The sequence below is a fragment of the Fukomys damarensis genome, unplaced genomic scaffold (genome assembly GCF_012274545.1).
Source record: "Fukomys damarensis isolate Sample0158 unplaced genomic scaffold, DMR_v1.0_HiC HiC_scaffold_9, whole genome shotgun sequence".
NCBI classification, from domain to species: domain Eukaryota; kingdom Metazoa; phylum Chordata; class Mammalia; order Rodentia; family Bathyergidae; genus Fukomys; species Fukomys damarensis.
The window spans coordinates 3477917-3505203 of NW_022900921.1; the positions used below are offsets into that span (position 1 = coordinate 3477917).

Sequence of the window (27287 nt, forward strand, 5' to 3'; positions counted from 1 at the left end):
TTCTGAATCTTTATCCTGGCAGAGGCCAAGCACATCCGGAACTGCAGATTCATGGGGGTGGGGGTCAGGTCACCTATGGAAGGTGACCGGGCAGGGAGCCGAGGGGGCAGAGAAGGGGCAGCCTGAGCGGCCATCGCTGTCTCCTCGGAAGGGAAGGGAGGGAGGAAGATCAGGTGGGAAGAGCCTGGGACTGGGCCGCAGCTCTGAGCGAGCCTCACTCAGCCCAGGGGCTCCGGCTAAAGATTCCCGTGGGGCAGCAGTGGGCAGGCCCCAGCCGCCCAGCCCTGCCGCCATCGGCTGCGAGCTGCCCGTGGCCCTGACTGAAGTGGTAGAGCAGATCCTCAAACTGCGGGCCATCAGCCGTGCGGGCCGTGCAGCAGGTCCAGAATGCCAGGAGTCCACCGCTGCGGAAAACCAGAGCCTGCGTTCTAGCCTGATCTCTCCCTGCTCCCAGACTGGGCTCCCCCGGCACACTGGCCTGACTGCGTACATGCCTGACTACGTGCCGTCCCTACAAGGCCAGCCTCCTCCTTACCGTCCTGCAGGGCTGCTCACACGGTTCTCTGCCTGGAAAGGTACTCCATCCCAGCTATGCCAACAGAACCCTAAAGTGCTTTCAAGGCCCGACACCTTCTGGCTAGCTTCCTGACGCTACTATACAGAATTAATTGTTCCTGTTCCTTGCTTGCGTCGTACTGTTCGTTGATTAGTACACCCCAGGCTGTGTCTCTTAGCTGCTTTGCTTTTTTCTTGGATTCTTGTCCCTTCTAACCTCTAAACCTGGAACCTTGTGGATGCACAGTAAATGCAGCGCTGTTTCCCTGGTGCTCCCAAAGGATCTCAGAGTTGGAGAACTCCAGCTCCTGGAATAGGTTGGAAGCAAAATGTTCTATTTACATTTAGTGAATCGTCTGGACCTCGTGTGGGCGTGGCTCCCAGGGCACGTGGGAGGGGTGGCGCTGTTTCCTGTGCCGGGGGCATCACCCAGCCTGGGCCGAGTCAGTTTTCAGAGCAGAGAATGTCTTCCTTTGTTATATTTTTCTCCGTGAGTGGCAAGGACGCCAGAGGTGGCAGTTTAATTTTTTGTTGGTTTTTTTTTTGCGGGGGGGCTTGTTGGTTAGTTGGGGTTTTTTGGCACAGGGTCTCAGCAAGCTGGTTTTGAACTCACTGTGTAGCCCAGGCTGGCCTCAAACTCGTGGCAGTCTTCCTGCCTCAGCCTCTCAGTGAGCGCTGGTTATAGGCCTTTGCAACCACACCGGCTTCCCCTCCCTCCTCCTCCTCAGTAATCATTTTATTGCCTCTGCTCAACAGAGGGGTAGGTTTAGGGATCTTCCCCTTTTCAACCACATTTTCATAAGGTGAGATTTTACAGTTCACCATTTTTCATTCTCTCTGTAGTATAAGAAGAGCCTCATGATACTTGGAATTAGATCTCCAGGTCAGATGAGGGTAATCATGTTCTGATTAGAATTTCATACGGTGGGGGAGGTTGGGAGGGTGGCAATAATTTTTCCTTTTTTTTTTCTCTCCACACTTGCCAGCTGAAGAACATCCTTGGGAGGGGCCTGTGGAAAGTGGCATAGGGAGACTGAGGTCAGGGCTGTGGGTGTGGAAAGTGGAGAGAGCAAGAGGGGCAGAGCTGCCTGGACTCTGCACCTACCTTCAGATGTCCCGAGCCATCCTGGCTGTGCTGGTCAGCAGAAGGAGGCTAGAGCTGGGGTGCCCGCCCCGACACTGTCCCCTTCATCCCTCCACTCTGGCCCTCAGCGGAATCTGCAGGGTTTCTCCACCGAGGCGAGGGCTGTGGCCTCCATCTTCCCTAGTACAGGCAGGTGGGAGCCGGGGTTTCTGGGCCGAGCCTGGGCTGTTGGCCCTGCCTTGGCAGCGGTTAGGAGTTCTTCGGGGTCTGCAGGGAGGGAAAGCCTGTACACCAGGGGTTATCTCCAGGTCCAGTGTGCCCTTTGGAGGTTTGAACCCATTCCCCAAGTGTTATCACACTGTGCACGTGGTGAAGCACAACTCTCATCAGATTCCTTTTCACCAGAAAGGTCTGTGGCCCAAACAGCAGCTTTTCTAATACAGCAGAGGCTATATTCCTGTTTTCCTGTAAGAGCAGGGTTTAAGTTGGATTCACAATGCTGAGTAATGGGGTCCCCAGGATGATTCTAGGAAGAAGCTCAGATATCCCCTTCACACTGAGATTGTCCCCCAGAAACCGTGCAGTCCCCTGTGGAGTTCCTGTGCACGGGGACCTTGCAGGCTCTGTTGCTACAGATCTAGAGATTGAACCCTGAAGAGTTAAGCCCAGTGGTGTGATGCCCACCTGAGACACAGCAGATAGTATGTCAGTGGGATAGCAGAGTCAATAGCAGTAAGAGTTGCCTGAGGGGGCTATGGTAGGAGGATTACAAGTTCAAGTCCAGCCTGGGCAACTTAGTGACTTAGTGAGAACCCATTTAAAAAGGCTAGGGATATTATAGCCGTGCAAAGGTCCTGGATTCAATGCCCAGTACTGAAAAAAAAGGACAGAAAAAATTGAATATTGCTAGGCTGTTAAGTGAATCCCTGTATTTATCATCATTCAGTCATTTTAAGATCTCCCATTTCAAGTCTGTGTTCTGGGCATGTTCTGATCTCCATTTCAGGGAGACAGTTCTGATGTTGCAGAAACCATCAGGAATATCTAATGCTTGTCAGTGGGCACCGAAGGAAAAGAAACCCAGGAAAAGAGAAACTTCTCAAATTAGAGCAAAATATTCAGTTATGCAAGACCACAACTATAATGTGATAACCTCTCCAGTTTTGACAGCCCCTCCACATTTATTTTTTAAGTGCCTGCCACAGTTATGGATAGGGGAATATATCTTTTAAGACTTCCCAAGGGTTGCAGAACAGTTTGGATGGTTATATCATTTTAAATAATGTTTTCTGAAAGCACTGAGAAAATGCCACTTATTTAACAATTAGTGCTTTGAGCCAAGCCTGGGAGTCCCTGGGCGGCCTTGCAGAGTCACTTCCCTCTGCTGGGAGCAGGCCAGGGCTGTGGCTTCCGGGGGGGCAGGTGTAGGGGGACAGGCTCGGGGAGGCACCAGCTCTCCTCTGCCCTGGCAGCTGTGTCCTGTCTTCGGAGGCGCGGGAGGGACCAGACACAGGCCTCTGGGGCTCAGCCTTGAGGGAGGGAGTGTATTCCAGGCTCACTTTTCCCATGGACAATCTGACCGGCTGGTAGGAAGAGTCCCTGAGCCTCTAGGTCATGGTGGGAACTTGGCCTTCTCTCTTTTGGTCTTGGCAGGCTTGGTGGCCTCAAGGGTTTCTTAGACCTGTGGATCTGAGGTTCATCCGATCGAAGTCTGCATCTCTCTGACACCTCCTCTCTTGCCCTCTTTGCGGTGGCCCTGGTCTTCTAGGCCAGTGGGACTGGCTTAATGTCGTCTTTCCCCACTCAGGTTTCAAATGCACCTCAACTTTGACCTTAGAAATACATTTTTGGTTAACAATTCTCTTTCCCTCAATCCCTGGTACCCCCCCTTCAAAAAAAGAATTCTTGCCCAGATGACTGTTTTAGAAATGCAGTTGTTAGCTAAAGATGTGTTACTCACTAGTGTAAATTTACTTTATCAAACTGATTCGTTTCTATTTAAAGAGGGCCTGATCCCATGGTTCTTAACTCACTTGAGGTCACACATCCCTTCCAGAATCTAATGGAGTAGATGGAACTGTTCCCCAGGAAAATTCACAAACATCCAGAACTGTACCCACATTTGGAGGTCTCAGGGACCCCTTTATTCCTGCTCTGGGATTCTGATTCTTAGGAAAGAGCAGTAAATGGGGAAAGGTAGTGGTGAAGACCAGGGAAAACGGATAGGCAAGGAACTTACATGAAAAATCACTTCATGGTTTTACCTGGGGCCATTCCCAGGAAAATATCACTATGGAGTAAGGACTGCAAACTCTGCTCACTGTCTGGCCTGGAGAAAAGGGATCCTTCTGTGAGCAGTGACACACAGCCCTGGCAGAGGGTCCCGGGCGTTGTGCCTTCGTGTACCCTGAATGAAGCTAGATGGAGAAAAAACCACCGAGGAACACGAGCTAACTGCTGTGCAAGAGGCAGACGGTAGCGTGTATGCATCAGGGTGTTGGGGTCCTCCTGACAAGGTGACAGGAGCCACTGGCCTGCTACCATGACCCCCCTGCAGAAGACAGGGGTTGGTCATTCCTGACCATAAACTCAAAACCTGGAGACCGAGATCTCTTTTATTTTCTTTGGGGAAGTCATTTTTACAGCACAGCTTGTGATTTCAGGGTATTATTCTGTTCAAGCTGGGGGAAACAAAGGGAAAGTTTTTGGATCCAGAGTTCATCCAGAAGCATCAAAGGGGATTTTTGGAAGTGATGCAGCAGAGTGAAGCAAGCTTCATGATTGTTTGTAGTCCATCGCTTGTTATGCAAAGCTCCTTGTGTCTGTGTGATGACTCAGGGGGGCAGAATTTCCCCCTCTGTGAGCCAGCTGGACCCTGTCAGCCCTGCTCATAGCAGGCCCTGGCGCAGAGGAGCAGGAGCTAAGGGAAGTTGGCAGGGCCTGAGGGCTGAACCTGGTTGAACACACATGAAAAGGGTGCTCTTCCTCTTAACCAATTAGCCAGACTCCTCCTAACCCCACAGAGCCACTCCCAGCATCTGACACAGCCTCCAACTCAAGGGGCATCAACACCACATCACACACAGCCCCAGGCCAGGCTTCTCACTTCACAGGCAAGTAGACACAAGCCTGGAGGTCTGATGCAGCCCTCCCACATGCACCTCCGCTTTTCTCCTGTGCTCCTTTGCTTAGCACTAATCATTTTCATTACTGTTTCTGTCATCGCTGAACTTGACATCAAGTAAGGTAAAGATTACTTGAGAAGGTTACAGAAAACACTAGGCGTAGATGAGCAGATCTATAAACTTCGAGAATTTGGTCTGGTGACTGCACTTTGACAACCACGAGCATAGGCCAAAACCAGCTAGTTCTGGCAGCCGCTCCTCGCCACCGGCATGGGTGAGCGCAAGGCAAGATGGAGGGGGATGGACAGGTGGGGTGGACCAGGGCCTGTTGCCTTAGGCCACTGTCTGAGGAGCTTACACTTCATTCTACAGTTGTAATTTAGGGCCACGATGGATGTGTTACATACAGTCGAATGGGCCAATAATAGTGCAGGTGCTTATGCATGATGAGGAAAGAATCGCCAAGCGTACACTCCACCTGGTAGTGAGTAGTACGCAGCCGCTTTTACCGGAAGTCGTGATCCAGGCCAGTTCCTCCCCACAGCTACAATACAGGCCAAGAAAGGTAACAGGTCAACAGAAAAGCAATGCACACAGGTCGAAGGTTGCAGCAGCAACAGAAAAAAAAGCAGCGGACAACTCAGGCTCTCAGAATTGAAAGCCAGACACCTCTGCTTTAGGTGCCTCCTACTGACTCTCCAGGGGTGATGACGGGTGATTGACAGGGTGCTGAGCCATCTCAGGGGCTCTTAGCGCGCATGCTCACGCTCATCCCAGGACTCCCAGGTCTTAACCATGCTTATGAGATGTGGTGCGTAGTTATGAGCCTGTCATGAGGGGAAGGAGGGTAAAGATGACCGGTCAGGCTAGGAGACCCAAGGACAAGTGCTCTTCCATTTCTAACCTCACTAGACCTCGAGGACGTCCTATCCAGGTCTGGGTTCCTTTGGATGGAAGCCTCACGTGAAGCACACAGACAAGCAGGAGTAGAGTCTTACTGAGGCAGCCCTGTAACCCAAGCTGGACCTCATACAGCAAAGTTGTGGGAGGAGACTGGGTTTACACTGATAGACAGGGATTGAAGCAGACCATTGTTTTAAATATGCAACATTAAGATTATTTGTAGCCCTGCAATTGATATGGAATGGCAGGTGGGAAAGGAATCAGCCAGTCTGACCATTCAGGCAAAAGCAATTTTCATCTCAATGAGGAGTATTTGGCCTGTGTTGTTGTTTTTTTTTTTTTTATCTTTTGGCCTAAGGAGCACACAGTTTCCTGGGGGCAAAAATACTTCACCACACACTGAGTCCCTTCCTTCTGCACTAGGGAAGCACCTAGACCTCCCAGGTCTCTCTTTGGCTAAGACAGGGATTTATTCACCTGAGCTGGGCCCAGGAGGGAGATACACTTTGTGAATGTACAAGTGAAGAGTTGTCCCTCTTCTGGGCAGGACACCTGGGCTGGCGGGCCTGGCCCTTTCCTGATGACCCAGGCACACAGAGCAAATGCCATCTGCCAACCTTCACACTGGCTTCGTTCCTCTACCAATAAGCTACACCTGCAAGACAATCTGCCGGCTGTGGTAGGGACACAAGGATGAATCAGCCATGGACCTGCCCTCCAGAAACATCTGCATTTTAATAAGAGGGAAAGGAGACCAAAGCAGTTCCTGTCACTGCCTCCTCCCACCTTCACACCCCTGGCTTATGGACCAGCAGGCGCCTCCTGCTTCCTCCCTGATGCTGGGGGCTGAGTTTCCCCTTCAGCCTTAGGCCCCACAGGGCCCCACCAGGTCCTGAGCTCACAGAATCATAAAAGGACAGACTTATGGTCTCTGCCCCACAGCTGGAGGTAGGCCGGCTCCTCAGCAGGTGTCTAGCAGCCACCATGCCTGCACCTGAGGCTATACAAATCCACGCTGGGCTGAGGATCCCCAAGTCCTCCTGCTGGCAGGGTTTCGCACTGGTAGGAGGAGGCTGGGGCCCCTTCCATCAGCCGGTTCCAGCCCGGCCAGAGTTGAGGCCCCTCCCTGAGATCACGGCTGCCGCTAGCCAATGATCCGCAGAAAGATGGTGGGGCTGGGGAAGTGCAGCGTCCTCCTGACTCCCCAGGGACCTCCTTCTGTCTGGAGTTCTGCCTACCTCCCTTCGGATGCCTGAGAATTGGCTGCTTCCTCCTCACCTCCCACACCTTTGCAAGAGAATATTCTAGGATAGAGCAGAGGCCCAGGAATCAACCAGGGATGAGGCATTTTGGTCGCAACACTCTAGGGTCTCAGACTTTGGTGTTTGTTGGGCACAGGGACCCATGTATTTTACCCATGTTTTACTTAGTCTTCACACAAGCTTGTGAGACAGCAATTACCATCCGTGTTTTGAAGATGAACAAACCAAAGCTTAGGTCCTCGAACTGACCTGCTATATTGAGCAACTATTATGTGCTAAGTGTTACACCTGTAACAATAGACAAAACAGACCCAACTCCCTCCCTCCTAGCACTTGCCTTGAAAGGTGGTCACTTGCCCACGGAGAGGTGGGATACATTAGAGGTGGTTCTCCACCTCAGGGCTGGCGCTTTTCCTACCACACCCTCCAGAACTCATCTGCCCTCAGAACATTCCACTCCTGGAGAGCGCAGACAGTCCCCTGGCAGCACCTTGGGGTCCTGAGGATTGGAGAGCAAGCCTGACCCATGGCTGCCATTTCTAGAGACCTCTGTTCCCCAACTTCTCCCAGTCCCAGCTGCCTTAACCTTCACTGAGGCTGAATACTAGACCCTTAGATGGTTTCCCAGAGAGGGAGGAGCTTTCCCCAAAGGGATTTCCCAAAGGGACGGGAGTGGTGTGGTGCTGGGATCACGGGACACCCACTTCTGGGCTGAGGTGGGGAATCCCCTTGGATTTCTCTGGGTTTATGGGAGGGGCCTATTGTTTTCCTATAGCTCAGGACCACAAGGGAAGTAAATGGAAGATCAAGGCTGATGGCAAGACTAAATAAGCCTGGGATCTGAGTGCTCCCTGTGTTTGGCTCAGCTCTTGCCCTCCCTGGTGCGCCCTGGTTGCCTTTTTCTGCCCTGAGATTGGGGACTCTCCACTGGGAACTCACATTTCTTTTAACGCAGGAAAACAATCTGAGACTAGCACAGTGGCATGCAGCTATAATTTTAGCTATGCAGGAGGGTGAGGCAAGAGGATTTAAGCTTGAAGCTATCCTAAACAATTTACCAAACCCGTCTCAGAAGTAAAATATGAAAAGAGGGGAGAGGCTGGAGATGTAGCTCAGTGGTAGAGCATTTCGTGGCACGTGCAAGGTCTTGGGTTCATTCCCTAGTACCTAAAAAACAGAAAAAAACAAACAGAAACAGGGCCAGGAATTTAGCTCAGTGGTGCTGCCTGCCTCACAAGTGGAAGGTCCTGAGTTCAATCCCTGATACCAAAAAAAAAAGCAGCAGCATCAGTGTAAGATTTGCAACCTCCACTCCCCCTATCAAGAAAAAAAATATGAATGTTCAATGAAGAATTTTCTTACAGTAACAGTCACTGGGAACAATGTAAATGGCTAGTGTCAGGTGTTTAAATAGTGTGGAAATCTCATTATGAAATACTATGCAACCAGTAAAATAGCCATGTAGAAGAAAATGACTGGAGAACGCTTAATAATAGATTAGTCAAAATTCATGTCACAATGCATCCTGGACTGCAGATGCTAAAGTCGTTGGCAAAGCCTGGGAGCAGAGGAGGAGGGCCTGCTTGAGAACTAGCTGGCCATTATGGTCCAGGAATGTCCCAGGTGTCATCTCCCGGAGAGGCCACCTTCCCAAATTCAGCCTCACTTAACAGTCTGCACTCTGTCTTGTGCCCCTTTTCATTGCCTTGCAGTGCTTGCTTGCATCTGAAACGACCGTCTGCTTATCTGTCTGCTTTATGGCTATTTGTCTCCTTATCTGAAGGCAAGCTCCGTGAGGAGGGGACCTTGGATGTCCTGCTCACTCTGAGTTCCCATTGGGAAGGGGCTCAGGTTAGATCGCAGTTGGTAAGGAACTGAGGACTGCTCAGCAGCCCCACACTGTAAGCATTTATGCTAAGTCTGCCTCTGATCGTGAGGAATGGGAGTAATGTCGTGGGATTCGGGAACAGGCAGGCAGATAGCTGGCTTATGGGGCCAGAAACACTTGGCGACCAGGAGGGCCTGGCTCGGCCTCAGCAATAGGAGCTGCCACTTACAGGTGTGGATGAGACAGCTCTGTGCTCTGCCTTTCCCATTTGAGGAAGGTGGGGGAGAGCTGACTTGTCATAGGATCCCTGTCCCCTCTGTGTCCCCGCCCCCTATTCTCACCCTCACTTTTCTCCACGCACGAGTTCATCCTAGCCGTTCTGCTGAGTCCAGAACAGATTACTCCAAGAGGGTACACCCGCTGACTTCTCAGCCCTAGCGCTAATTGACCTACATAGTGGATGGCTTCCTGTGCCCCCCACCCTTGTACTGGCAAGCCCCTCCCACTCTCCCTGAGAGATGGAAGAGCTCAGCCGTGGAGTGCGTCTCTGCTGACATCATCCTGCCGGGGTCAGTCTCCCGTGAGATGGCCTTGAAGACCTGCCCGCTGGACTGGCGGGTCTCCCGTTCCGCATCTCCCCTGAACTACTGACTCCCACATCCAGCTGAGTGTCTGAAAGGCATCTGACAGTTAGCAGATCCCAAACTGGGTTCCCTAGCATCCTCCCAAACTTGCTGCATCTGCAGATGTGTGCAGTTCAGATAACAGCACCCCAACCTCGAGCTGCTCAGGCCTACATCCTAGGAGTCCTTCTTCACCTTCTTTCCCCTCTGGTGCATCAGAAACTTCTCTTGGCTCCACTTTCCCGAACCTGACCACGCCTCAGCTGCTCCGTGCACTGCCCTAGGACTCACTTCTTTCAGGTCTTCATTTGCACTTTCCCCTTTCGGATGTCTTGCCTTCCCCAGCACACCATTTGAGTTTGGCACTGCTTCTCAACCCTCCTCACTCCCACTTCTGCACTGTTTTCCTCACAGCACTTGCCGTGTCCCACTAGTATATTTTTAATGCGTTTCTTTTGCTAGTTGTCGGTGACTCCTAGCAGACCACAAACTGCACAGAACCGCCGGCAGTTTTGTCCGTTCCATCCACTGCTGTATCTCTGGAGCTCTATAACAATGCCTGGCATGGAGTAGGTACTCAATAAGTATCTGCTAAATAAATATCAAATTAACCCGACTGTATCAGTGAAGATGCGTGAGTTGTTTATGTAAGATTTTGAGAAGGGATGGAAAGAACACAGGGGCTTCTGCCAGCATAGAAGCATTAGCGGCTTGAGTGAGAAGGAAATGCCTAGTGGACAGACAATGCCCTGCTAGAGGCTGTGCTGCCAGGGTCTGCCGGGCCTGCAGCCAGCTCACACCTCAGGGGCCCCTGACGAACCCCCTGCAGATGCTGCAGTGCTCAGACCCCCAGCAGCCTCACTCAGCTTAAGAACCGGCCTCAGTACTCTGTTTAATCATTTACTTTCCTGTTTTTTTCTTCAGCTGCCAGAGTTTGCAGCCTGTCATGGGGGGAAAAACAACATCAAGGTAAGAGAACAATAAGTCTGTGTCTAGTTGGAGACTCCCTGAAAAGGGTGTGAAAAGTATTCACCGAAGACTGGGTGCTCCAAGTGTCAGCCACTGGATAAAATGAAAGCCCAGGAACTTTTTCTGACTCCCGACAGTGTGAACCTTGGGGGTGCCTCTCGGCATTGTGAGCAGTGGCTTAGAGGTCCTTAGACCCGGTGTCTTAATCTGTTTTCAAGACAGTGTGTGAGACTGGATAATTTGTTTTTTAAAAAGAAGCTTATTTAGGCCCACAGTTCTGGAGGCTAGAAAGTCCAAGCGGGGCTGCACCCGGCAAGGATCTGGTCCTTTATTGTAGTGAGTAACGTGGCTGGAACGCGGAAGGGAGGTGAACGTGTGGGAAGGGAAGCAGAGGAGCTGGGCTCACCTCGAATGACCGAATGACCGAGGGACCGCTGCTGATCGCCTGTTGCAAGCCCCTCCTCCAGTCCCTAGGAGGGCAGTGCTTCCCTTGGGAAAGCTGGCTGCAGGCCCATAGGACCAGGATCCTGCTCCTCTGTCTGGCCCCCTCCAGGCCCCCTGCCCCACTTTCCCCAAGGCCTCTGCCTAGCGCCCTGAAGCCACCGTAGCCTCAGCCCAGTGGATGTAGGGTTTTTTGTTTTTGTTTTAATTTACTAGAATCTTTCAAGCATAGAATTCTTCTGTACAAATTGTAAAAAGTGAAAATGCTCAATGAATAATGAATGTGAGAGAATGCACACAGCTAATGGGATTGGAAAAAGTTGGCTTTTAAAACTGTCTGGTCTGGGCATGGTGGTGCATGCCCACAACCCCACGTACGAGGAAGTTAAGGCAGTATGATTGAAGGTTTGAGTCTGGCCAGGGCAACTTAGCGAGACCCTGTCTCAAAATTTAAAATAAAGAGCTAGATTTAGAGCCTATCTTGAAGGGCCAGGGATTTAGCTCAGTGGTGCCACTGCCGGCCTCACAAGCTCAAGGTCCTGAATTTGATCCCCGGTACTAAAACAACAAACAAGATATTTACAAACAGAATTCACAACCCATTAAAAAGATCACATAGGACGACCAAGTTGGCCTCATCCCAGCGGTGCAGGATGATTCAATACACATAAATCCATAAATATAATACAGTACATAAAGCCAAGAATAAAGGTCACACGATCACCTAAATGGATGCAGAAAAAGCCTTTGACAGAATCCAGCATCCTTTCATGATTAAAAAAATACTTGAAGAAAATAAATGTAAAAGAGAAGGACTTTACCTCCAATTGATATAAGCCATATATGACAGACCACAGCCAACATCGTATTAAATGGGGAAAACAAAGCTTTTCCTGAAAGGAAACAGGAGCGGCTGTTCTGTGGGAGACCAGAGGGGAAGAGCGAGGCCTGACCGGCCTCCGCGGAAGTGAGAAGAGAGGTGTGCGAGCGCTCACTCGCTGCAGGGAGATAAGAACACCTGCGGGTAGGCTGTTTACCCGGAGCAGGGCCGTGGGGGGCGGGAGACAGGTGAGTCCTGTGGGATCCGATTGCTCGTGCCCATGTCTGAGTGAATAAAGCCAACGTGTGTCAGGCCCTTAGGGTTCTGAGTCGAAGGGACACATGAGCCCCCTGGCACCCCTCTTTTTTGGTACTGGGGATCAAACTTGGGTCCTTGCGCTTGCAAGGCAGGCAGCGGCACCACTGAGCTAAATCCCCGGCCCTAACATCCCATTTTTAACTTGTTTCTGTGTCTATTTTTCATCCTTGTCACCCCTTGGTCAGGCTCAATCTCATAGGCTGGTTCCTACAGTGTCTGCTCTGGACAGTCCTGCTCAGTGTTTGTGTAGTTGAAACTTTAGTGAGAGCAAGCAGGTTTAAGAGAAAAAAAAAAGGTAGGAATAGGAAAGGAAGAAGTCAAACAGTTCCTCTGCAGATGCTATAATTATTTGTATAGAAGATCCCTCCCCAAAAAAACTCTGGCAGAGGACTTTTAGATCTGATAAACAAAACCAGCAAAGCGGCAGGATACAAAAATCAACATATAAAAAATGTTTCTATACACCAATAATGAATCCACCGAGAAAGAAAGAAGCGATCATTTCTGTTCATGATAGTTGGCGGTGGCTTGACTCATGGTCAGCTTGGAATGTCCAGCTGGTTCTGGGTGTGGAAGACCCACCTGAGGATTGTTGCCAACAGTGTAAAAAGAGAACTGGAGGGGAAGATTGTACGCCGTTGATTCTCCTGGGGGAGACTCACCATAGCTGGTTTTCCTGATGTGAACTTGGCTGTTCTTGTAGAGGGAGGAGCTGGGGTCTTGCTGTGCTGGGAATGGCTGCTCTTCCCAGGGAGGGAGCTCTGGTCTTTGGCTGGGGCATCATTTCCTAGCTCCAGGGCAGATTTCTCAGCCTGTGGCACAGAACCTTCACCCCACCAGCGCAGTCTTTCTGGCTTCCACCACTGGCTTTTGGGCCTTCTTGGTGCAGAGATTTTTTTGTTTGTTTGTTGCTCAGTACTGAGGATCAAACTTGGGTCGTTGAGCTTACCAGGCAGGTAGAAGAACCACTGAGCTAAATCTCTGGCTCCAGTGCAGAGCTTTGATATGGGCTTTCATGAGACCCTGCTTTGGCTCTAGGCCTTTGATCCAGGCCATAGGCTGGACTCTTTGGCTTTCTAGTGTGTGGACAGATCTTGCACACTTTTTGGGTTAATATGATGAAATAATCCTATAAATTATATGTCCTGTACTAAATCCATTCCTTTGCAAATGGACAATAGTTAAAAAAAAAAAAAAAAAAAAAAAAAGTTGGCTGGGGATTTAGCACAGTGGTGCCATGCCTGCCTTGCAAACATTAGATCTTGAGTTCGATCCCTGGTACGAAGAGAAAAACAAAATACCTCAGAATCCTCCTAACCAAGGAGGTAAAAGGCATGTGTCATGAAAAGTACAGATCTATGAAGAAAGAAATTGAAGAAAGTGCCAGGGATGTAGCTCAGTGGCACAGCACCTACCTGGCAGGCACAAGGTCCTGAGTTTGTCCCCCGCAAAGGGGAGTTGGGGGAAGCACAACAGTATGTGAAGTAAGGGTATATATTGGGCAAGGCTGTAGCTCCGTGGTGCTTAACTCTCTTGGAAAGCACAGGGTCCTGAGTTTGATTCCTGATACTGGAAAAAATTGAATCTCTGTTGTGAAAAAAGTGAAGATAAGATCCAGATTGTATGATGACAATGTGAAATAGGAGAAAAGGGCTAAAGGTGTAGGGGAAGTGGGAAGGGTTAGAGGAAAGGAAATAAAGGAAAAGAAAAATATGAGAAAAGGAAAAAATGGAAACAAAGTCTTTGTAAATGGGGGCGGGTGACAGGAGGGCCGGAGTATGGGGAAAAAATGAGAACCAAGATCTGTCATGTAAAGTACAAGATCCCAATGATAAATGTAACTATACTGCCCACTTAAAAAGCACCAGTAAACTCAATGAGAAAAACTGAAGACAGTAGAAAATGGGAACACATCCCTTGTTGGATCAACGGAATTAACATTGCTAAAATGTTAATATTTTATTACCAAGCGCTCTGCAGATTTATACAATCTCAGTTAAAATATAAACAACATTCTTTACAGAGCTACAAAAAACATTTCTAAAATTCATATGAAACCAGAAGAGACCCAGAATAACCAAAGCAATCCTGAGCAGAAAAATCAACGTTGAAGGCATCATAATACCAGATTTAAAGTTGTACTACAAAGCTATAGTGACAAAACAACATGCTCCTGGCCCAGAAGTAGACATGTAGACCAGTGGAATAGAACAGAAGATAGAGAAACACCCTCATACATCTACAGCCAACAATTTTTGACAAAGGGGCCAAAACTGCACACTGGAGAAAAGACAGCCTCTTTAGCAAACAGTGCTGGAGCCAGGCATGGTGGAGCACGCCCACCACTTAGGAGGCTGAGACAGGAGTATCACCATGAATTCCATGCCAGCCTGGGTTGCAGAGGGAGTTCAAGCTCAGCCTAAACTGCATAGCAAGACCTTGTCTCCAAATGGTAGGGCTGGGGATGTATCTCAGTGGTACCGTGCTTGTGCTTGGGCAAGCACAATGTACTGCCGAAACTGGTTATCCACATGCAGAAGATTGAAACTATACCCCTGTCTTTTATCCTGTATTAAATTAAAATCAAAATGGATCATAGACCTAGATAGAAAAATGGAAACTGAAACTGCTAAACGATAACATAGGGGAAAACTTCGAGCCATAGGCACAGGCAAAGACTTTCTTAACAGAATTCAAATAGCATAGGAAATAATACTGAGTCAACAAATAGATTACATCAAATTAAAAGGCTTCTGAAAAAAAGGCTTCTGTACAACAAAGGAAATAGTCGACAGAGTGAAAAGACAACCTACAGAATAGGAAAAAAATTACAGGCTATTCTGGTAAAGGACTGAAATCTAGATGATATAAATAACTCAAAAAACTAACCCTGAAAAACAAATAATCCGATCGTAAAAATGGGCAAATGAACTGAATAAACACGTCTCAAAAGAAGGATACATGACCATCAGGTTCATGGAAAAATGTCCATCATCTTTATCCATTAGGGAAATACAAATCAATACAACTCTGAGATTCCTTCTCACCCTGGGGAATGGCTATCATCAAAAACACAGAATGCAATAAATCTTGATGAGGATATGGGGAGAAAGGAAACCCTCTACATTATTATAAACTAATGCAACCACCATGCAAGCACAAGAAATTCAGTATGGAGACTCCTGAAGAGACTGAAAGTAGAAATTCCATTTGACCCAGCAATGCCTCTCCTGGGTATCTTCCCAAAAGAATTAAGTACATTATACTCGGATACATGTTTACTAATTTTTGTAGCAGCTCAATTCATAATAGCTAAGCTGTGGAAACCGCCTAGATGCCAGGCAGCTGAAGAGTGGATAAAGAAAAGGTTGTACTGGTGTATACGCATGATGAGATATCATTCAGACTTAAAGAAGAACTAGATCGTGTCATTTGTAGGAAAATAGATGGGACTTGAACACATAATGTGAAACGAAGTTAGACGCCGAAAGTTAAATATTGCATGGTTTCTCATATGAGAAATCTAAAATATGAGTAAATAAGTATATGAATGAGTAAAATAAAGAAGTGATGGTAGGAAATAAGAAGGCAGACTTTCCGGAGATGGGGTAAGGGACCAAGGAGAGCGGGGAGGCAAGGAGGGAGGGTAAGAAGGATTGAAAAAGATGAGGATATGTTATGGGAATGTCCCAGTCCCTCAACACAGATATCATTAGCAGTATACACTAAGAAACACATGGGTTCAGTCCTGTCTAACCTTTGACCAGACAATTCCACTTTTCAGAGTTTATCTTAGGCAAATAAACACGTTTTTGCAAAGGTGTATGCATGAAGATATTTATAACTGTGTTTACAACGGGGGTGGGGAGCAAACATCTGCAAGCCCAAGAAATTGGTTATTGAAAAACTTTCACATCTGCCCAAGGGTGTGTCATGCAGGAGAATGCTATAGAACTGTACTTATCAAGAAATATATGGGCTGGGGATTAAGCTCAGTGGTTCTGCCACCTGCCGCACAATGCAAGGTCCCGAGTTCAATCCCTGGCCCCCAAAATTTTATATATCTATTGTTTTGGACCAAAGAAAAAGAAAAATAGGGAAATGTTACATCACATACAAGGAAAGTAGCCTTAGACTCTGTATGGGGAGTTACATATGACCAATCTCTTAACCACTCTGAGAACGGAACAAAAAAATGTGATTTCCCTAAGCCTCTGTCTCCGGCCTGTAAAGTGGGTCTAAGACCTACCTCAAAATTGGGAGAATTCGGTGACATGAACAGAGCATGGCCTGCAGTGTGCTGAGCGCTCAGCAGATGATGCTCGGGTGGGATGTGGACCTAGAGAATTTCTATTTGTGTCGAAGCCTAGAAATCATCCAGGAAAGGGCTGTTTGTTTGGTTGGGGTTTTGGCTGTAGACTCTTGAATGATATTTAGTACTTCTTATTTTTGTACAAGGAATACATACTGCTTCTGTAAGATGGCGTACTTTTTAAAAAGCAAGTAACAAGTGAAGAGGTTGGGGGCAGCTGCAGTACACTTGCCGTGGGCAGGCCAGCTGGGTTTGTGGCCCCTGGACGGAGCTCTGGAGGGCTAAGAACGAGCTGGGCAGAGAGGGTAAAGCAGAGACAGTGGGTGAAGGGAGAGAAGTCAGATCAGGCCAGAAGGCTGGTGACCATGGACATGCACCTTGAAAGAGATTCTCCAGCCCGGGCAAGCGTGTGAGTTCCTCCCCTCCCCGCCCACCCCAATACTGGCCCCTTTGGTAGAATGTGTGGCAGCCTAACTAAGACCCATCTGTCTCAGGTTCAGATGACAGTGGGCATGCACAGCCTTCTCCTGCTGAGCCAGCCTGGCTCTGGCACATGGAGAGAGCAGCCTGGTGGCTCCGGCCCTGAGCCTGACTCCTCGCCCACCTTCAGCCAACCCAACATTTTACCTCCTTCCAGAGTTAGAAAAGCAGGGACTCCTTCTAAATTCCCAGAAGTTATCTTAAAACAAATTAGTACCTCTCTAGAGCCATGCAGACTCTGAAGAGACACCTTCTGACCCCTTGTTCCAGTTACCTATTGCTGTATACATAGCACAACTTTGCAGCCTAAAACAACTCCTGTACCATTTTGTTAATGCTGCAAGTCAGGGGCCCAGATGGGGCTCAGCTCATCTCTAGGCCCCGATATCCAGGGCCAGAATGACTGGAGTGACCACGGGTGACTGCAGTGGTGGCTGAGAGCTGGAGCAGCTGGGACTGAAGGATTCATCCAAGACAGTTTACTCTCTGGCCCAAAATGGCTGAAAGGCTGGACTCAGCCATGCTGCTGACCAGAGAGAGCAGAGGCCTGTTGGGCTTACGTGGTATAGCTCAGATCTCTAGGGCAAGTGTTCTGGCCAGCAAGATCGAAGCTGCATGATGTCTTGTGGCCTGGTATCGGAAGTCACACAGGATCACTTCCACTTTAGTCACAAAAGAGACCAGACTGAAGGAAGAAGACATAGACCCTCATCTCAGTGAGAGAAGTGCTAAGGAATTGGCCGCCATGTTTAAATTGAATAGGGTGGTGTACACCTAGGGCAGTTCAAGGGGAGGCCAGTGGGCGGGACACTCAGGCTCCACACTGGACTGTCCTCCCGTTCCATCCCTCCATTCGCCTACCCTGCTGCCAGCCTGCGTGCCACTCATGGAGGGGCAGGGCCTGGGAAGGATTTCGGCCAGGTTTCCTGGTTCCTTAACCCCACTGGCTTCTGTACCTCACCCCACCATCCACAGTACCTGGTCTCCCAGTCTGTGTTCCCCCGGCTTTCTCAGGGTGAAGCCTTCTGTCAATGTGCCCCTCTGCCCTGGAAAACTGGCTTCTCTGTGTCAGCCATGGCTCCTCCCTCTACTCTCTCCAGCAGCCAGGAGTTTGTGGCTATTCCTCTGCCACTCCTGTGTGCTCTCCCATGCTCTTAGCCGTTCACCCTCTTGACTGGCATCCTGGTGCCACTGCAGGAGAGCAAGGACACTGGGACATGTGAACAGCCTGGCATGTCCCATGGGAAGCCCCGTTGGACCTCTTTTGGATGAATACATCTCTAGCTAGTGTTCCAGTCCTTCCAGCTCTGTAAAAGTACAGTGTTAAGTGGCGTGGTGGCCACACCTTTCATTGACAAGTCAGGGTCATCGTTATGAACATACCTGCTTACCTTGGAATGATTAAACCAAGGAGAGCTCTCTGTCTCCATGCTGCAGTCCTGGTCCCTGAGTTGGAATTCTTTTTCTGGCCATCTCTGGCTCTGGCCGCCTCTCATCCTGTGATCCCAGGTACCTGTGGCAAGGAGACATGTGGCAGCAAGTTAACTTCTAAGCCAGATGACCAGGCCTGGCATCCCTTGTCACCCCCCCCTTCCTGTTCCTGCCAACCTCCTGGCCTCCCCCACTCCTCCCAGGTTTTGATCTTGGGAGCACATCAGCCTCATTTGTGTCCCCATGCTTTTACTTGGGTCTGGCCAGTTGAGAATCTTGCCGCGGTTGGAGGGTGGAAGAGACTGATGTTGGGGCATTTAATACTCCAGCTCCTCCCTTCGCTTGGCTTCAGGTCTTCCGTGTCTGTGTTCTTCACCCCCAGACCACTTCTGCCAGCTACCCTTTCTGTCCACCCCATGCAGGTTGTCAGGGTCACAGCTCCTTGCTGCTGCGGCTGGACTTTGGCACACGGATTTCTCTCGACCCTGCTCACCCCTTGTAAACAGTCTCTTCCTTAAACTTTCCTTCTTACCTGAGGGGTGTGCTCTGTTTCCTGCTGAGACTCTGACCAATAGGAGGCTTTTTCTGATTTGCGCGTAACAGAAGAACAAAGGATTCTGCTAGACCCTGGGTGTGAGCTTTGGGACAGCTCTGGGCCACACAGGGGCTTTTTTGTCATCTGTGGCATCCTAGTTCTTAACTGTAATACGGGTATTAGAGGGCCCTGGATTGGTGACTTTTTACTAGAGTGTTTTAAAAAGGAAAATAGGTATGTAAGTAAAGGGAAAATAGGACAAATTTTATGATGACTTCCTGAAGTTTTATGGCAAGAAAACATGAACAGTTTCAGAAGATGTTTCATTGCCCCTCTGGATCACAGATCCCTGCTGGGTTTTCAAGGTGGCATTAGATATTTGGGGGACAGCCAGACTGTGTATAGGCAGGCTTCCTCCACACCTCAAGGGGAAGTCCCGCAGATGGAACGCCCTTAGCTTTGTGTCTACTTTTATTTTATTTATTTTTGTGGTTCTGGGAACTGAACCCAGGACCTTCTCATTAAGCTGCTTCTTTTGTTTGGTATCAGGGATTGAACTTGGGACCTTGTGCTTGTTAGGCAGGCAGCAGAACCACTGAGCAAAATCCCTGGCCCAGTTTTGTTTTTTGAGACAAGATCTCACTGTGTAGTTCAGCTGGCCTCACTGTGTGCCCAGGCTGGCCTCAAACTCAAGCAATCCTCCTGCCTCAACCTCCCAAGTGCTGGGATTATAGGTGGTCACTACAATGCCCGGCATAACCTACATTCTAACCCTGATTATTTTCTTTATTTTGAGACAGAATCCTCACTAAGTTACCCAGGCTGGGCTTGAAGTTGCATTTCTCCTGCCCCAGCCTCTGAGAGTACTGGGATTACATGAGCCGCCACCATACCCAGCAAGTATGGCCCTTTGATTCCTTGCTCTGAGGAAGGTCATGAATATGTCTGTCTACTGGCATGAGGTCACACTGGAGCCTAGAGTGGCCCCGGCCTTGTCACATGTCACCCTCAGATCCCTGTGCTCACTTGCAAGCCCGGCCTGTATCACTCTGCCTTAGGATTTCTTCCCTCTTCTCCGTCCTGGCCCCGGTCAGCCCTCATTTTTCTCTAATTTGGTAACTCTTCGAAGCATGCATATCTCTGTGGGAAAAAAAACAAAACAAAGCAAAATCAAGAACCTCTTCTGGCCACTCATTTCCTGAAGCAAAAAGAGAAACATTTCATAAATGCTTCTTTAAAAAGACAACAGGAAGGGGTAGTGTCACTCTGGCTGGAAAAGCTTGTCCCTTTCATTTCACATACAAGAAGGCAAGGTGGAGCATGGAGGTGACGTGCCACACAGGTGCAGCTCAGGCAGACCCCTCCAGCGCACTCCTGCAGAGACTACTAGGCTGGTGGAAAGGCCCAGAGGAACAGGGAAGAGATGGCCAGGGAGGTGGAAGGTTGCAGCTTCAGCATAGATGGAGATGCTTTTACACTCCTGCCTTAGCCACGCTGCTTTGACCTCTGAGGATGTTTAAACACCTAGCTACCCTCGAGTGGTACACCTACCAGCTTAGTCCTCCTACAGCCCACACTGCTCGGAGTCCTTAACCAAGTGAACCAAAAAGGACAGGCTAAGACACCACACTGCAAGACGAACACAGGGACACTGCCGAAGACCAGCCTGCAGCTCAGTCCATCCACTGTCAACAGCAGAGGCCCCAGAGGGCTAGAGGATGTTGGCTTGGGCCTTGCCACAGCAGCAAGTTCATGTTCCGTTTCTTTCTCTTTTTTTTTGGTACCTGGGATCGAACTCGGGACCTTGTGCTTGTGAGGCAGGTGGCGGAACCACTCAGCTAAATTCCCAGACCTGTGTTCTGTTTCTAAGTGCTGCCAAAGTGAGCACAGGGTCCATGTTTCTGGAAGGGCAGATGGGGCCCAGTGTGTAGTCCTTCCTTCCCTTGTTTAGGCTCCTACAGTTTGACCAGAGTACACTGGAAGTGGGCCATGGCCAGGGAGATGGCCACGCTGCAATCAGACTAGGAAGTTCTCAGCCACACACTAAGAGTCAAGCAGGGTGTTGCAAGTTCCTAATCTGGACACAGGGGCCAAGAAGCACAGACATGGTCTGGAGCCCAGAGCTCACTGCTACCCCGAGTCAGACCTCTGCACCCCACCCAGCTTGTCAGAAAGTGTCTCTGCCTGGTCCGCGGCCCCAGGAAGCCTAGCTCCACCTCTCTGTAAGAGTAGCAGCGGTGCTGCGGGGTGATCCACTTCCTTGAGGCGGAGCCCATCCTGTTAGCATCACACACTGACGCACCGGTGCAGCCCCCTTTCAACAGTCTGCAGAGGAACAAACACTTTTCAACAGCCTGCCCCAGCACCACCTCCGCCCAGGCCCTGGAGAAGCCCCTGGCATCCTGTTGCTTTCGGCTGGCTTCTGTCAGGAGCTCTTGAGGCCTGAGAGTGGATCTGCTTTTCTAGTACTCCTGCTGCACATTGCATTCGTCTGGGAAATTAAAACACAGCCATGCCTGAGCCTGGACCTCGCCCCCCACCCCAAACATTCTGCTTAAGTTAATGTGGGTTTCAAAGAATCATTTTCTTTTCTTTTTTGGTTCTGGGGATAAAACTCAAATCCTTGCGCTTGAGAGGCAGGCGCAGGAACCACTGAGCTAAATACCCTGTCCTCAAATAATAATTTTTTTTTTTTGAGACAGGATCTCACTATGTAATTGAGACTGACCTGGAACTCACCATGTAGCCCAGGCTGGTCTCAAACTCATAGCTGATCCTCCTGCCTCAGCCTCCCGAGTGCTGGGATTACAGGCATGCACCACCATTCCTGGCCTCAAATAATAATTTTTAAAATAAAGTTTTTATCAAAGGCTAACACATCAGGTTTTTTGTTTTGTTTTGTTTTTTTTGGTCCTGGATCAAACTCAGGACCTTGCACTTGGGAGACAGGCGGCGGCACCACTGAGCTAAATCCCTGGCCCTACATCAGTTTTTTTAAAAGCACAAACCATATGCGTAAAGCTCAGTGCATTTTCCCAAAGTGAACTTAACCCAAGGAACTGGGATCCAGATTAATAAAGAGCCTCGCCAGCCGCAGTGGGGTCCTCTTCCGGTCACTGTGGACTCCAAATTTCTCTCCAGCCACTGCTCTGGCTTCTAGTGGAATCAACTGTTTCTGCCTGTTTTCAGATAGTACATAGAATTACATGGACCCTGTCCTTTTTTTCTCGGCGTCTTCCATCAACGTTATGTTATGAGATGACTCGCTTCATTGCTTACGCCTGCCGTGATTTGCTCACTGTTATCACCATAGAGCCTTTCAGAGCTTTTTAGTAATACATACGAATGTGTGTCACAGGGTTACCACCACTGCCTTAGAGAACTCTACTGTAGATTTTCCTCATTTTATCCAGTCTACTACAGATAGATGTTTAAACTGTTTTTTCCAATTTGGAGCTGTTATGACTGCTACTGTTGTGAATATTCTAGTGTGTGCCTTTAGGAGCACATTATACATTTCTCTGGAGTCCAGACTTAAGAGTGGAGTAGCTAGGCTAGTAAGGTTGTATGCTCAGCCTTAGTAAATTATATCAAATAATTTTCCAGAGCGCTGTACCAGTTCACACTCACTCTGGTTCTGTCACATCTTTGTCAAGAATTGGTGTTTTATTTTTTTCACATTAGCCATTCAAGTGGGTGTGTGATGGTATCACAGTCACAGCATGGTTTTAATTTGCATTTCTCTGGGGGCTCTAATACAGTTGAACACCTTTTCATCAGGTCATTGGCCATTTAGGGCATCTCTTTGGAAATGTCTGTTCAATTTCGGATATGAGTGGGTTTTCATTTTTTTGATACCGGGGATCAAACTCAGGTCCTTGTGCTTGTGAGGCAGGCGATGGAACCACTGAGCTAAATCCCCAGCCCATGAGTGTGTTTTCTTGAAAGCTCCTTAGGTAACTGCCATGCAGCCAAGGTTGAAAACCACTCAACTAAAGCACGAATTAGTATCTGCTGGTTCCTTTCTCAGTTTCTTTCCCCTGAACTTAAGGCAGTTTGGATCTGCGGGGTCTCATGCATTTGGAGAGAGATGATCTTCACACACATGTGCGCACGCTCACTCCGCGCAAATGCACCTCACAGTGGAAACAGAGCTTTTGTGCATTGGGAGGAGTGGGGGCTTGGGGGGGGTGGGATAAAATAAATTAAAGTTTATTAGAAACAACAACAACAAAAAAGAGACGTACCTCCCAGGAAGAAGCATTAGGAAGATTAGAGCTGGCAGTTGAGAACCTTCAGGAATGTAGCCTGTACTTCAGCAGGGTCTAAGGCGGTCCGGTGGTGTCCACTGCTGCCAGACATTTCCTGACCGCAGAAATGCCCCATTGCTGGTCCTGCTGGCGTCCCAGGGAATCACAGGAAGGAAGTGGGGGCCCCATGCCAGGAGCTTCCCGGTTTCTAGGCCACTGTGACCAGGACACAGCTCACGGGAGACTGTGGTCAGACTGGGACGAGTCGAACGCGTTCCAGGGACCTGGGTGGAGCTGAGGGAGGCCTGCTGTCTGTGCACTTTCGTCTAGGTGGGAAAGCAGCCGTGGGCTTCTCCCACGTGTTCCAGACAGCCTAGCTCGAGTTTTACGGGGTGCCCTCATCTGGAATGGCCGCTGTGCCTTTGTGCTGGACCCCTGACTCCCGCAGGGACCCTGCTCCAGGACCCTCCCCGGCCTCCCCCGTCTCCTAGACCTGCTGCACTCCTCCGGGCCCCGTGGTGCAGTGAGAGGACCGGGTGGCCTCATCGCATCGTCTGTGCTCGTCTTGCCCTGGGCTGCAGGGTGCTGAGCTCACAAGTAAATCGCCACGTGTTAATTCGGGGAGCGTTGAAGTTGCTCGATCCAGTAATAGTACAGGTGCTTGTGTATGATGAGGAAAGAATCGCCAAGCGTACACTCCACCTGGTAGTGAGTAGTACGCAGCCGCTTTTACCGGAAGTCGTGCTCCAGGCCAGTTCCTCCCCACAGGTACAACACAGGCCGACAAAGGTGGCAGGTCAACAGAAAAGCAGTGCACACAGGTCGAAGGTGGCAGCTGCAACAGAAAAAAAAAGCAGCGGACAACTCAGGCTCTCAGAATTGAAAGCCAGACACCTCTGCTTTAGGTGCCTCCCACTGACTCTCCAGGGGTGATGACGGGTGATTGACAGGGTGCTGAGCCATCTCAGGGGCTCTTAGCGCGCATGCTCATGCTCATCCCAGGACTCCCGGGGGAAGTAGGGTAAAGATGATGGGGTCAGGCTAGGAGACCCAAGGACAGGTGCTCTTCCCTAGGGCATCAAGATCTCCTAAGCCTTTGTTATTTTCCTGCCTCTCAGAACAATGGAACTGGGAATAACTGTGAGGTGCTGTTTTGAATTAAATGGAGGGAGAGGCGTGACTTCTCAGCTCCATTGTTCCTAACTGCATCTTCCGATTTGGGCAAGAAGATGCAGACCACACATAGCCTGGAGCTGTGTAGGTGTGAAGCCGGTGGAGGGGGTGGACATACCAGTGAGCTCTGTGCCCAGGCAGGGGCTAGGATGCAGGCCCTGGCCTGGCTGTCCATAGATCCCCCTCAGGCAAAACACAGCGGGCTCCCACCACAGTGCCCAGAGCTCAGTGGGAGGGGCAGGCTCCTCAGTGCCTCCTCTGTGCTCTTTAAAATCCTGTCCCCTGCACAGCCTGAGGTGAGGGGCAGGAGGCACTTGGGCACAGCTGACGCTCGAGGCCAGGGCATGGAGGCTTCTGCATTCTGAGTCATGCCATGTCCCAGGGGTTCAGGCCTGTAGGGACAGGGCACCCATGGGTACGGGAAAGAGAATGAAGGCCTTATTGAGTTTTATTAAATCAATAGGGAAACTTACTCAAAGCAATTTCTGCCTGTACAGGCAGACTCTGCAGTTAGAGCAGTTAGAAAGACAAAGGAGGGAGAGAGAAGCTAGACTGAGAGAGGCGCCAGTTAACACAATTACCCTAAGAATGTACCGAAGAGTTAACCCTGAGGAAGCCAGGAACACAAAGACGGGGAAAGCCGTCTCCCCTCACCCACCTGAAAGAATGCAAGGGAGGTAAGGGCAGCCACCTGAGGAATCTTATCTACCATGTAAGACACACGCACACGTGTTCGCGTGTTCTTACTTTAACGTCACTATATGATTGTACCAGATACACGTGCACATGTCCCCTTCATCATAAGTCTAAGCTATCTTCCTGCAACACCGCGCCACACTTACTCATCACAAAGGAACAGGAAGAAATCAAACCGCCAGAAAGAGTGTAGGCAACATGTCCGGGTTAGGATCAAAGACAGCAAGCCTGGACGGGAGATGGATGGCGGGTGGCGTGGCGACAGGGCCCACCAGGGAGAGGGGAAGATACTAGACCTACATAAAGAGCCAGGGATGAAAGCTGGGGGGGGCATACTCAGCTTTGATGCCCCCTACCATCTCACCGTGACCGTCTGTACTCTGTTTTCCATAAACTTCTTTTACGTTAACCTCTGCCTCTTCAATTCATTACTGAAGTTGAGAGTTACATTCCATCCATGGCATGTTCCAGGCAAGGAGCAATACCTAAGGCCCACCCTGCTACATCAAAGCCCACATTGGAAAGTGCTCTGGGCAGAAAGCACCTCTTGGCTGATAACCCAGGTACCCATGTTGGGGTTCTTCTGATTGGCCCAAATGGTAGCCTGTGCCGGCTAGTGGCCAGAATTCTGTCCAAACCTGGAATGACAGGAACAGCCCTCTCTCCAGGAGTATAGGAGAGTTCTAGTTACTGCTCTTTCTTGCCAACACCTGGTACTTTCTGTCTTCTCTGCATTGGCCCCCTGAGTCTTATAAAAAAAGAGACACTTTTCCCTTATTATAGATAGATAAGCTGAGCTAGGTATTATAGGCAGCAAGGTCCTGAGTTCGATCCCCCGTACCAAAAACAAAAAATATATTACAGGCAGTCAGACAGAGCTAGGTCTTGGAGAGGGTCAGAACAAAGGGAAAACACAGCGCAGCTACACTGGTGACACATGGACTGAAAACCAGGCCTCAAGGGTAAGATGACCAGACCTGCATCCTTCCTCACAGAACAAACACTGGGCCTAATGAAGTCTAGATAGACATGGACCGGCCCAGTGGTGACCGGAGACCTCCGGACCCACCTCTTCCTAGGAGAATCCTTATTCTTTCCCTCCATGCTTGTTACGTGACTTGCTTCTCAGCTGGACCACCATTACCTAAGTGACTGTACTTGTAACTTTTTTTGGGGGGGGGGACAGGGGGGATAGAACTGAGGCCCTTGCGCTTGTGAGGCAGGCGGTGGCACTGCTGAGCCAAATCCCTGGCCCAACTTGTGAGCTTATTTGACGATCATGGCTGTGGCCTACACTGTATCTGCGTGAGTTTCACCCTATAAAACTCCTCTGTAAAGTGGGGTCCCCAGGCTCCCCAGTCAGGAGCCCTCCTGCCCCTCAGGAGCTTTCCTATCCGTAAATATCTTCCTGCTCTTTGTTCCTAGGATTTTGTTCCAGACTCATTCTTCGATTTCTAGAGAACAAGAACTCAGTTTCATGTGGTTAACAGGTTGGGATATATATTTTATTTCATCTCCAGTGTTATTTCCCGTAACACCCTGAGCCTGCTTCCCAGCCTCAGCCTTTTCTTCAGCGCTCCCGTGGCCAGCAGCATCCATGCCCTTCCGTCCTCTTGCCCTGGGTCTGCAAACTCCTCCTCCACTGGCTCCTGTCATGCAGCACTCAACCTGGCCCCGTTTCTCTCGTCTGTGTAGCGCTCCCCTCACCCTGTCATGGAGGGCAGCCTTGCCGTTCGCCCCTCAAGGCCAGAGTTCTTTCCTGCACCTCAAGTACTCGTTTGTTCAGTAAGATTGATTCGACAGCTTTCCGTGCTAGGCGTGGTAGGACTCGCTGGTGTGTGAGTCCCCCAGTCCTGTTCTCCTGATGCTTGTAATCAGGTAGGGAAGAAACGTACAAACTGTTAACAAACACTTATGTTCTGGCAGTTAGGACGTGTGCCACACTGCCCAGTGGCACATGCCAGTTCTTTCTCTGCACTGGTCCCCTGCAAGCCTGCACCCGCAGGTCTCCTCATGTACGCCGCTGACCCACACCCTGCACCAGGGTGTCCTTCTGCTCCCACAGCAGTCCTTGAGTATGTTTGCTCCCCACAAAGGCTGAGACCTAAAGGCACAGCCGGGTCACGCCCCCAGGAAACGCCTGCCTGGCCAGCGGAGGTGTTCAGTTGTTGGACGAGTGAAAGTTCCTGCTGAGATCAGTACAACCTATGTGTAGACATCTCCAGGTTCTGAGAATATATGGTTTCTTCTCTTTGTTTAGTTTCTTGTTTTCTACCTCCTTATAAAAGGTGCTTGGGTTAGGGCATAACAATGTGACTATACTTGATACTGAATTCCACACTTTATGGTTAAAAAGGCAAATTTTATAGGAGATGTATATTTTACCACAAATTTTTTTCTGGAACTGGAGATTGCAAGGCAGGCTCCCATGAGCCAAATACCAGATCCTTTTACCACATTTTTTTTTTTTTTTTTTTTTTTT

The 27287-nt window shown here is 49.5% G+C and overlaps 1 protein-coding gene across 2 annotated transcripts in view; it reads left to right on the forward strand.

Annotated features, from left to right (window-relative positions):
- The window catches only part of Rad50 (RAD50 double strand break repair protein), a 219766-nt gene that overhangs the window by 30631 nt on the left and 161848 nt on the right, over positions 1-27287 (forward strand). For both annotated transcript variants that reach the window (XM_033761558.1, XM_033761557.1), the window contains exon 3: positions 10305-10349. The gene's annotated coding sequence lies outside the window, so the exon portion shown is untranslated. The remainder of the gene's footprint in view (positions 1-10304; positions 10350-27287) is intronic.